The 11175-nt window shown below is 36.0% G+C and overlaps 1 pseudogene; it reads right to left on the bottom strand.

The window, feature by feature from the left end:
* Positions 1 to 10171, bottom strand: LOC113697163 (uncharacterized; annotated as a pseudogene).
* Between the last annotated feature and the right edge of the window lie 1004 nt (positions 10172 to 11175).

Here is an 11175-nt window from a genome sequence, read left to right as displayed (position 1 = left end):
TGAATGAAATTGTCCATGCATATCTAAGCAAAAGTATTTTCTCCCACTTAACTTCCAGCCAAATGGTTGGCAAGACCAATAATCCTCAATATCCCAAGGTGCCCGCTCCAAATTTAACATAAAAAGGCAGTAAGTCACGACCAACAAAATTGACCTACAATAACAGAGAACTTCAGCAATCGAATATCTATCCACAGCTTCATGACAGATTCTCAAATTTATCTTATACCGCCCTTACATCTCCATCTAATACATTTTGTTGAGGAGGTTCGCTATCAAGCTTTCTGCGAATGGTTCATTACATGAAATTAGGGATGATGTAAAGGACGATGACCAACGGCAAAGAATCAAATGTGAACCTTGGTATCCTTATCTTGCAAGCAGGGAATTTCTGAGGCATATTTTCAGATTTTGCCGCGGTCTTCAGCTACCTTGAACAAAACACCTAGTAGTATCAGGCACGGCAGAAAATATACAACAAAGCATCCCAATAAGAGCAGACATGTTACATGTCTAATGGGGATTATACAACATATGCAAACAGAGTGTGCAGAAAGGTCTGAAATAATACAACAGATTTTATAACACCATGTTAACATGCAATAACAACTGCAAAATCCCAAGTGATTCGTTTTCCAAGAGATGCAAAAAAACAAATATTACTGACCAAGAACTAATGAGACCAATTAAAGAACTAGATGACCATAATGACATGTAGAATACCTGCAGTTGAATGAGCACTAAATTTTTATGAGAAAAGGAATGGTCACTCTGTACATGGTGCCACAGTAAAATCCTAACCACGAATCACCACCAAAAACGTTAAGAATGCTCATCAGCTTCAGTAGCAGAAGCAGCACGAATATGATGGATGTACAGACCCAGTGAAAAGCAATTGCGGTGATTGATCTCTAACATGTAGAATACAATAAGATGCAATTCATAAAACCAACTCATCCCCAACAGCCAAGCAATCAGTGATACCCATTGTCCACTGCTCTTGACAGGTAAAACTGAGTTTCATGAGGCACGCCACAGACATATTGGAAGAACTAGGCCAAACCTGCAAAATTAAGCCAAAATCTGATATGTTCCAAAATCCAAATCAGCAGATACGATGACCAGGAAAACAATAGTACTGTTGAGGGATAAGTGCCTGGTTAAGGTAAGTTACCTGAACAATATCTGTGCAGTCAACATTACAAAGATGCTCAAAAAGAGATTTCCTCCTGTAAAACCATGAGTAAGGTAATCAGACAGAAGAGATCTTTGAAGCATGCCTGATAGAACATTCAAATTTTGAAGGTAGCAGTATCTAAAATTACATTGGGAAAAAAGAAGCATAAAAATTCTTAAGCTCCGACGGATAACAAATACCACAAACTACCACTCTAATAGCACAAGCAACCATGTATATTAAAGGAAAGGAAGAATTTATGATGAAAGTGTAAGTCCTAGTATGATCCCCATCACAACTAGATCCATTAAAATAACATATTTTCAGCACACAACAGGCTTTAGGATGCCTTCGGCGATAAAACTACTAGTATCTGATTCCTTCCTTTTCAGCTACAAGTCAGCTTTTCATGCACTAGATACTTAACAGCAGATACCATTATTCTATCACAACTCAAACTTTTTATGAACTAGAACAACTCACCATCTTTCATGAATTTAACAACTTTCTTTTGTTCAGCATATATTACAGACAAAAAATCCCCATTGCTGTCTACTCCTAAAGAATCTTCAGTACAATATTAGGAACTTTTCTTCTACTGATGCATCGCATAAGTATGCACAGGGAACTAATTCTGCCAGTGTATTAGTTGCAAAGTTGAATTCATTGTTTTTGTTTATGTCCTTATGTCTCCCAAATGATATAGTATGTCACATTTCAACCAAAACCAACCATTCTTATTCTAACAATAAGACTGTAAAAATTGTGCATTAGCATAATGAAAATCAGCAGATTTGCTAGACACTTTGCTTGAGCGGGAAAATTGGCAGGTTGCTAGACGTAGCCACTAAGCTGAGCTAATTTGGTGGTGATTATACACACAATGGGATTCAGGAGGGGCTTAGGTAGACAAGCGTCCGACCAAGTTCAGGCTTCCATGAGCCTGAAAGGATGAGTGCCAGCCAGTCACCATCCCTATTATATTCTTGACCAAATGGAATGAAATTCATTAACTGCAACCAATAAGTTTCAGATCTAAGTAGATCAGACTTGAAACAATTGATGTTAGAACAATCCATACATTTTTGTTGAGCTACGTCTGAGTGCAACTCCAAACCCTTGGCATTTTGATGATTGCAACAGTGGATTATAACATAAATGTATGCAAACTAATCCTACATCTTTACATGGATCAAAATCCTAGTGATGCCCCAGGTAAGCCATGAAAACTTAAATCTTAATGCAACTTCCAAAATGATCTCTTCTGGTAAGTGGACGGTATAAACCACTAACAAAGAAAAATTGCTTTATAAAAGTTTTCCATCCTACCCATAATTAGTACAATTAAGTTTATTCTTGATAAACTAAAAAGATCAATGTGGTGCACCACCTTGCATATTCATGCACAACATAAATGGCTCCATGACATTTCCTTATTGAGTAGTAAAACACAGAGACAGAAGAACGTAAACTCAGGTAATTATACATTCCAGTGAAACCAAGAGATATATATACAACCGTAAAGCTGGTGTGGCTGAAAAGGAGATTCACAGCCCTGGATGGATTATCTCCTTGAGCTTGAGGACAACTGGCAAAGTTTGAATCTGTATAATGAAATCTCTGTACGTTCCTACAAACGTCAGCAAAGACATACAAATTGAGATAATAGCTCCAAAAGAGAAAGAAAAGGGGAAGATTGCTATTAATAGTGAAAAGACAGTCTACCATAAAATTCTAAACAGATGGTTGACAGAACAACACCTAAGGCCATCAATAGTCTCCTTTAATCAAACGTGGCATGTGTTTCCTGGTCAGCTTCTCCCAGGGACTATAGTCTAAAGGTGAAAGTCAGGCTGCCTGAGTATGAAAATACAGCCATTCCACAATTAAGCAACGATTTTTTCCATGATAAAATGTAAGAAGCTATAACAGATGCAAGCATGAAACTGCTTGTATAGACACTCAAAATATCAACAGAATTACCTGAGTTTACTGATTCACTATCTAACTGCACTCTACCTGGTGTTAACAATATAGCTGCCCGGGAAAACAACATTAGCACTAAAGAGTACAGAGAGATAATTAAGCATGCTAAAGGCAACTAAAGCTAAATAGATATGAAAATGTGAAAAAAAATAATAATAACACCCTCAAGGAACAACTGAAATATAAGGGAAAATGGAAACTTAACCTAAAAAGACCAAAGAATTATCTCGTGTGAGGATTATTTCCTATTGCCACATTTAAAATTTTTCCTGCATCATTGAGCGAGAGAGCCACAGGCTGTCTAGGTGCCAAAGACAGATACAACAACTTCCCAAGAACAAATGACAAGTGCCTCAAGATGATGATGACATGATAGTGATATGACAATACTTCTTAGGGAATTAAATCTAGTTACAATATCAATGTCCCACTAGTGGGCAATTGCCATGCAACACAGCCACCAAAAACTACAAAGCTGTAGCTATGAAGCCAAATTCAGCAAATTTTCAATGACTAGGACACTGTGCCAGAGTCAATGACATCTTAAGACCGAGCAAGAACTATGAGGAAATCATGATAAATAACCAAAGTAACTCCATGAAAAGGGGCATCCAACCATATACCACAGGCACCAGCTAATTTATACACAACTTCTAAAGGGCTTTTTCTTTGGGGGGAGGGGGGGCATATCTGCAGAAAATAGAATATAAAGAACCTGAGCAGCTCAATCATATGGAAGATCTCATAAATAAGTTTTCAATATCCATTCACCAGTGGTTTACAAGGTTGGTTAGCACAAATGTAATGGGTACACAAGCAAACGAGAAAATTACAAAAAGGATGGCTTCACTTTTAACCCACAATCACATGGTGGCTAGCACGATTACCAACAATGTTATTGCTGTCTTGTTAATCATCCATGAACAAAAGATAAAGTAAATCTAGTAGATGTGATACAAATAGTATACATAACCTGGTTAACCATTGGTTCTTTACGACTTATCATTGTCTGAGAATCCACTTTGTTTTGAATCCGTGCAGTTCAGCTAATTCAATCCATCAACTTTTGATTAATCAATCAAAATCCTTAGGAAGGATAAGCATATAACTGGTATCAAAACACCTGATCAATGAAAACCATATCTCATTTTTCTTTACTATGACATGTGATTGCTTCTACATTTCTTTGCTTTAATCTCATCCACCATCCTGTACAAATTTCACTTATTCTCAGATGAAAATGAGTTAATTACAGGTTTCAGCTCTAGTTCATCTTTAATTAGCAACTCAGACGCCCAAAGAAAAGCTGGAAGACTAATTGTCTTTGAAGAGTGTGCATATTTGGATCCATGAACAAAAATGTCTAGCTATCTAGAATATGTTCAAAAAGCTATATATGTAACGCAAGTCAATGGACTGACAGATGCATCAAAAGAAACTGGGTACTAAATTCCAACTATGGTACTGACAAACTCTGTGTGAACCCTTAATCAATAAAATAGATGTGAAATGTTCTTTTTTTTTACAGGAAATTCTTTTCCTTCCTCGAAGGAGTTTGTTCTATTGGAGGTTATGGGGAGAATAAAGAGGATGTGGATAATTTGAAAACTAATTTAGAAATGGTTTTGTGGAATAACATTAAATTACAAGAGGAAGTTAACACCAAATAAGCCGTAACAAAAAGATAGGAGGGGAATAGGAGATATTTCATCTGCTAAGATAGCTAAATATAAAGGGGAGCAAGGAAAGAAAAAAGAAGCAAAATGGATGGATAGTAAAAGCCTTTAATGATTAAATATTAGTTCTCGCACTATAACTTTCTCATCCGTTTTGTCATTCAGCCCATTTATTACTGGTTTATAATTGAACCTCTATCTGCAATGGTGGAAATTATTCAAAAATATTCAATTTATGTAAATGAAGTATCTGACTTCAAATTCATGACAAGAAAAACTACAAAAAATGCATTCTTTACTAAATCAATTACTTTCTTGTGCAATATTTTGCAAGAAATTATCACAATATATCATTATTTACATCAAAAACAAAATCTTCAGAATCCTACACCTCCAACTTCACCAATACAAATAGAAAAGTGGTCAAGAAAATTCAGATTAAACACTACTGGACCACATGGAGAAATCACACAAAGGTGCAATACAGAACTGCTAGTCTCTCCGATTAGCTTCATACAATGCCTGAAGGCAACTAAAAAGTCCACAATTACATTCTGACAATTCAAGGACCAAAGTAGTCTAGGTATGTCTAACCCTATCTCCTATTAGTACCTAAAACATTACCAGTTGATAGGATCTGATTCTTTGATTTAAAATGAGTAAATGCCTTCTATCAATAATGTATATTGTTCAATAACATTGATAATATATATTCCAAATGGCAACTTATGAACTAAGCCAACAACGATCTTCGGCATCAGAAAGATTTTACACCAATAACTCTAAGTCAGCAACCGATTTCTAATTCCATTAAATTCCAGCCTTAACCCATTTAAAGACAAAATTCACAAATAGCTCTGTTGGCTGACTTCAAAAGAATAACTCAATCATACTCATGGTAAATTCTATTCAACAAATATCCATATTACTGTTGTGCATTGAAACTGATGGACTAAACCAATAATGATCTTCCACATCAGAAAGTTTTTGCATCAGTAACTCCAAGTTGGCAACCAATTTTCTAATTCCACTAAGTGCCATTATACTCATCAAAGACATTATTTGTACTTGCATGAATTTCTTTTTCAGTTGAAAGAAATTTCTTCTGTTTTGGTTTATTTTTCACTTGTGTTCATGGAAAAAACTATTTCTTCATGTCAAAAACAAACTTCAACTATTTGAAACAGCAATGTTATTTCGACTAACAAATTTTGTCATAGTGCCACACCTTTGAAGCACTAAATATTGAATTTATAACTTTGGAAATTTGGAATTCAAACAGAATTCCACACAAAAAACTGCACAAAAATATGTTAGCAAAGGCATTTCAACCTCATTTAGAAAACCGAAAGGGCCTATGATTTAATTTTTTATTTTATGTATATTTTATTGGAAGATGAAATAACAGAAAATCAGTTACTATATTTTATTGGAAGATGAAATAACAGAAAATCAGTTTATAGTAACTTTCAACTTCTATAAGAGGCAAGCATATGAGTCAAGGAACTTGAAATTCAGAAGCTGCAATCAAAGTTATTTTATGAGTCCAAAAGAAACCGATAATAATTTATACTCAGTCAACAATACAACTAAAAACTTATCAAATTTTATGAGAAAATCAAGTGCAAATGCACTAAAATGAAAGATTATGGAAGAGGAGGTATCTTAAATATCAGAAATATAAGGAGAGGTCACAAAGCACAAACCTTCAAGTGGAGATCATCAACTTGCAGAAGATATCAACCATCCTTCCTTTGAACAGATAATGAATTAATGTAATGCATGAACTGTACTGCCAGCAGGGAGCTGTATTGATCAGAAAAATTTTTGCAGCCCAGAGTACCAATTGATCAATACTAAAGGTATTCTCAACTCTTTCTGAATAACCACTTCTGATAAAGTTCAAATGCTTTGTCTAGCTCCCTCATCTTGCAATACTTTTTCATGAGTATCAGATATGGAACATGGTCAACCTGTAAATCCAAAGCCTGTAACTTTTCCAAGAGTTCTTCTGCCTTCTCTGTATAACCTTGTATACAGTAAAACTTAATTGGCTCAGTGTATGTTATTGTGTCTGGGTAATAACCTCCTCTTATTATTTCATCATATAGCTGCAGCACTGAATGAATGTTACCAAGAATGCAAGAGGCACCCAACAAGAGATTGTACGTAATTAAGCCTGGAAAATAACCATTTAGAAGCATCTCCTTCTTCAAAGAAAGTGCCTCAACGATATTTCCACCTTTTATCTGTGCATGGATCAAGGCATTATAAGTAAATGTGTTTGGCATTAATCCAAAGGCAACCATTTGATTCCTGATGTATAATGCCTTTTGCATATTACCACACCTCCCATAACCATCAATTATGACATTCCAAATGAGAGGTTCAGGCAAAATGAGTTATCTAAAATAGCATGAAGAAACAGATTAGCTTTTGTTGCATCGTCATGAAAACATAGCCCTTGTATAATCATCTTGTAAGAGATTTGATCAGGACAAACACCCATTTTGGACATAATATTGTAGATATAACAAGCCTCAGTGGTCCATCCTTCCTTACAGAAAGCACCAATAAGAGTATTGGAAGAAAATATATCAGGAAGAAAACCACACGTAAACATTTTGCAGACATATTTATAAGCAATGGATATATCTCTGATCAAACAGAATCCATGAATGACAACATTGTAGGCAACAGCATCAACTGGGAGACTCCCGCAAAAAATGCCATCCAAATAAGTGAGAGCCTGATTTATATGTCCATTGTTAAAGGACCCACCCATTAATATAGTCGATGTTATCAAATTCGATGTGTCCTTACGGTGAGTATCACCTAATATTTCCATAAGAAGCTTTCTTGAATCCTCCAGCAGACCTTTCTTACAAAGAGCATGTACAGTAATGTTACAGGTAACTCTGTTTGGGATAATACCACTGTTGGCCATTGTTGAAAACAGATTTAAAGCCCTTTCAATACCATTCTGAATACAATAACCCTTTATTAAAGTGTTGTAAGTTGCACAATTGGGAGGAGGAACCCTAAATAACCTCTTTGATAAGCCACTCTGCCTTATCCAAGTTACCAGTTTTGCAGAAGCAGTTTATTAGATAATTGTGGGTGATAATATCAGGAATAACACTTTTCTGTATCATCATATACCAAAGAGATAGAGCTACCCCCAAATTACCCTCCAAGCATAAAGCACTAATTATAGTTATATCTCGATTATATTTCACTTCAAAGTCACAGCATTCACTGCCTATAGCATCCCATGATATGCTTTGCCTGCGGAACTTATGGAACATCAGTTGCAGAAGGCATACACACAGAAACTATAAGCTCAATATTACTCCAAACAAGTATTGCATAATTCACTTCCATAAACTGAAACAGGGAACCTGATACAATTTGGCAAAACAAAAGTACAATTTAGAATCACCTTTGAAAGAACAACAAAAGCTACCAAGAGAGGAGACATTAAAAACTAAAAAAGGGCAACCACTGCCACTTCAGAAACTATATTTCAAAGGTCACTAGTAAAGTATTCAAGGGGACATTTGCCTAAAGTAGCAGATAATTACAACAGCTAAAGTAAACTGATACAGACAGCGGAAGAGAGAGAACAGGATCCCAGTTACCTCTGACTAAACATCACAGCAACAACATTTTATAATTGCCTAAAAAGAAATAGAAGCATGGATGACAATCTATTAAAGTTGCTAAATTGTTGAACACCAGAAGCCAGAAATCAGAGTAATAGAGATACCATACACATTAATGCTTTGTCTATCTTCTATCCTGTAAGAAACGAAGTATTGATTATCTTCTATCCTGTAAGGAAGGTACTTCATTTTGACTGATTTTCCTAAGAATATTCAAAGAACATAAATGAAGATGTATGTGGAGAAGACACAAGCAACTTAATACAAGCTGTTGGTAACAACAATCAGTATCAGATAGACATTTAGGCAAATGAGCAACTACCATTAACTGGTATCCAAAAAGCTAATTTAAAATCTGAAACTTTTGGAAGAAAAAACACAAAGTTTTCTTCTGTAACTTCTTATGTTTGCAAGTACTCCTCTGTTCTCCAAGCGAAACATGTATGTATAACTCTCTCTACCGCTCCCTGGAAAATCCTTCTACACACATCTTGAAATAGTAAAGCTACATTATATGGCACCATTAACACGGCTAAGATATCCTCTATACAATGCATTCACCTCCATATTAAATATCATAAAAAACATACTGAAAGAACAGCCAAATCAGCAAGCAGTACCCATTAAATATTTACAAAACATTATAAAAGAACTGAAACTCTGAATTCAACATGACAAGAAGTTCCCGACTTCAGAAAATAAAAAACCACTGACCACATTGTTTTCAAGCGATCTAAACTGTCCTTTAACATTGTATCTAAAACGTTAAAAACCGCACTGGAACACTGCCCTTTATTACCATCACAAGGCTCCTTTTCACTTAACTCACATTGATTTTGATTACAACTTGTTTTTACCTCATCCAACCCTCTGTACCTATACCACATATTAAAATTCCTTATTCAACAGAACTTCACATGAACACAAAAAAGGCAAATATACAACTAAAATCCATGTAAGTTTGATATTACCTTGCATCAATTACGCCAATGTCAAAGGATATGGAGCAGAAAAAAATAGCAAAAATGTGAGAAATGCTGTCTTTTACCGAGTCTAGGGTTTGGAAGCTATTGTTTAATATTCTGAGGAGAACATGCGATTCCTCTGCTGCTATCAACACCTGATTTTGATTTCAAAATTATATAAATAAATGCAAAATTTAAAAATTCCACAGCAATTTCTCATCTACATAAAATGATAAAATTAAATCTAAAATTACTGCATTTAAATTTAAATTTAGGAAATGAGATTAAAGGACTTACGGACTGCATTCCGGGGGAAGATAGGAAGTGGGAAAATAGGTTGATACACGATGGCGGGGAGTTATCAGGGAAGAAATGGAGTCGGAGGGGTCTGCAGGAGGAGGGTTAAGACCAGAGATAAGAGTGTGCGGAGGTGGTGGAGATTAAAGGACTATCTCACCGGGTCTTCATCCTCCTCCTCTTCGTGTAATCGATTTGTCATGGTGAACCGGTAAAAATGGAAGCTCAGAACAAGGCAAAGATGGGGAGAAGACGTGATGGTAGGAGGCTTAGTTTCTTGAAGGCGCGAATCGAACCCTTGTTGAGAAGTACGCTTTTGTGGATTAGAAGAAAAAGTGAATTTGTTTGGAATGGATATTTGGTTTGCCTAATTTAGCTCTGAAAATAAAGTTTTCAAAACTTTGTTTGGACATGCCAAAACCAAACATTTGATTTTAACAACTATGGGCTTTTAAAGTACCCCACCAACTCTGCCGTATCAATTTTATTGGAGTAAGGGTTCATGTGAACAAACAGGTGAATTTTTCACATCCTAAGTTTGCAAGTTAATTGTGGGATGGGAGGTTAAGAGTTCAAACCTTATCTCCCATTAATATGCCTCAATATGAGGTTTGTTTTAAATCCATACGAGTGTGTGATGCACCCGTCTGGTCTGATGTGGTTCAGTTCCCGTCAGATTCCCCCAACTCAGTTGGGTTACCCCATAGAGTAGGTTCCCCCCGACAGGAGTAGGAGTATGTTAGGTTAGACTAGATGTGCCATTACGACAAAAAAAAAGGATTCAATCAACGGCTATGGGCCAGTCACTGTTCAAGTTTTAAAATCTATTCATTGTTATCCAGAGGAGTAAAGAAAAGGCGGAGTGTCTTGCGCCCTCAATTGCTCACAATTCTTCCATGGCCATTGACAAAAAACCTCTCTGACCTCCCGCAATTTTTAACCCCTACGAGCAGCACTCTATCGACAAGAAGCAAGTTAACTTGACAATCATACCAATGCGCTGGCCAAAACTTGGAAAACTAAGGTTGTGTTTGGACTGATAATATTTAGTTTTTTATATTTTGGAACAGTAAAATCAAAATGATGATTGACTTTTCTTGACCAAATAAATCATCCCAACTTTTCAATCCCAAAACAGTAAAACACCAATACATTTTTCAGACCGTTGTATTGCGTCAGGGAGAAACCGACAAATAAGCCTAGCCTCTCTCTGTTTTCTTCTTTACTCCCTCTCTTCATCACCCCCAACCTCTCACTGACATAGCACTTTCTCAGACGTGGGTTTTGTAATTATTCTGTCAGGGAAGTAACCAGCAAGTTGTGACACTTACAAGAAGAACGGATCTAAAGTATCCCTCAACTTTGGCTTCGATTAAGGTTCAGCATCGCTCAACGGTTTTTCCCGGCGC

Source organism: Coffea arabica, chromosome 6e (genome assembly GCF_036785885.1).
Source record: "Coffea arabica cultivar ET-39 chromosome 6e, Coffea Arabica ET-39 HiFi, whole genome shotgun sequence".
NCBI lineage: Eukaryota > Viridiplantae > Streptophyta > Magnoliopsida > Gentianales > Rubiaceae > Coffea > Coffea arabica.
The sequence above is the reverse complement of the archived record's forward strand: the minus strand, read 5'-3'. Positions and strand labels throughout refer to the sequence as shown.